The following is a 1,884-nucleotide window of genomic DNA, read 5'->3' on the forward strand; positions in this document are numbered from 1 at the left end:
CCTCCGTGCATTTCTGTACCTGCCCCACCTGGGCCCGCCTGTCCTCCCTCCTACCCGAGTGCTCCATCCTTCATGATCCCCTGGGTCTGAGGGTTTGGGGGAGGGCTTTTAAGGGGCAGCCAGCCAGCCGGCAGGAACCTTCTTTCTCCCGGAATGGTGGGTGACGAGAAGTCAAGGGTGAAACAATGCTCATCAGCTGCTAACGCCCTTGCCTGCTGGCTCCATCCTTTAAACATGTATCATCCACGCACTGGGTGCAAGGAGCTGCCAGTTCCCCCGGCCTAGGTTGAGAGCAAGGTGGAGTCCTGCCTGCAGGGAGGTCCTATGCAACAGGTCTATCACGAGTTCTTTGCCATCTTCAAGGACATCCCTAAAGTTCAGGAAAGCCAGCAGTTCCTCCAGAGAGGAAGTTAAAGGGACATCAGTCTTCACCAAATCACTGACATCAGCCTCCCAGCCACCCGTCCACACTCCCTAATTCTCAGCCCATCACCTCCACCCTCTTGGTGGACCAGGTGGCCTGGATCAACTGAGAAGCCCCTGAATTTGCTTTCCGCCTGTGACTGGCTCTCCACCCAACAGTCACCTCCTGTGAGCACAGATCTGATTGGGCGCCTGCTGTGCTCAGAACCCTTCACTGGCTCCCTGCGTGCATCCGCGTGTGGTGCAAAGCCTGTGTGGCTCTCGGTGCCCTGCATGACACAGCCCTGCCAGCTTTGCCAGGATCTTTCACTTCGCCTTCTTTGGGCTCTTTCTCGAGTGTTACTGAGAGCTGGACTCAGCAAAACCATTTTGGAAACCATGTCTGGCAGCGTGTGGAAGAGCTGACCACCGGGTTCTAGGTGCACAGGCTGCTGACCGACCGTGTGTTCCAGAGCCAGGAGTGGGTGAGAATGCACACCCGTACAGGACCGGATGCCACCCAGGTACCCATCAGCCGTGGAGCAGGTCACGAGAGCTGCATGTATTCCTAAAGGGGCCTCTAGCAGCAAAAATGAACACCCTTCAGCTAGGTGCGATCCACAGCAACAAACGTCGGGTGCAAGAAGCCAGAAGCCACGCTGCAGGATTCCATGTCTGCAATTTCCACCACAGGCACCATGAAACTCCGTGGTTCAGGGGTGCGTCATTTAGCAAAAAGCTAAAGAGAAACAAGAAGGCGGTTGCCACGGAGTCCTTATGGTGGGGTACTGCTGGGGGTGCCGTGACTACAGAGAGGCCCTGGGAGCTTTGGGGTTGCAGGGAGCTTCCGGTATCACTGCAGGTCTCCTGAGCTGCACATTTGCTTTTTATATGCCTTTCTGTACCTTTGCTGTATTTCACCACCGATACATTTCACGTCATGACTCCCCTGGGTACGAACCATGCCCTCCGGAGCTGCGTCTCCGTCTTACACACGCGGCTCAGTGCTGCGACCGAAATCCCCGCGTGACTCAGCCCTAGCCGCTGCGCCGCTGCCACGGTGACCTCTGGCCCCAGGAAGCCACCGGGAAACTGTTTCCTCTCTTTCCGCTCGGCGCCCCGGCCCTGTGAGCGCACACGCGGGTTCGAGTTTGTCGCCAGGGTTCCTCTGCACGTCTGGCGAGATAGTGTCTCCCGGGCGCTTCTTTGTGTCGCTTCCCCGCCGAGACCGCCTCGCGCGCCCCCTGCTGGTGGAGGGGCGCTGTCGCCGCCTGCCCGGCCCGCCCCGCGCCGCGCCGCGCGCGCCCAGGCTCTGCGTGGGGTTCTCCCGCCCCCGCCGCCGGGACCGGGGTTCCCCTGTGCCCTCCAATCCCGGACTGCAGCCTGCACCCCTGTGCTCAGGCCCCCGCCCCCCGCGGCTCCAGTCAAACCAAGTTGAGCCTCTCCCGCGTCCCCCCGACCTGCTCTTTCTCCTGTGCCCCC

The sequence above is a fragment of the Pteropus medius genome, unplaced genomic scaffold (genome assembly GCF_902729225.1).
Source record: "Pteropus medius unplaced genomic scaffold, Ma_sr-lr_union100, whole genome shotgun sequence".
NCBI classification, from domain to species: domain Eukaryota; kingdom Metazoa; phylum Chordata; class Mammalia; order Chiroptera; family Pteropodidae; genus Pteropus; species Pteropus medius.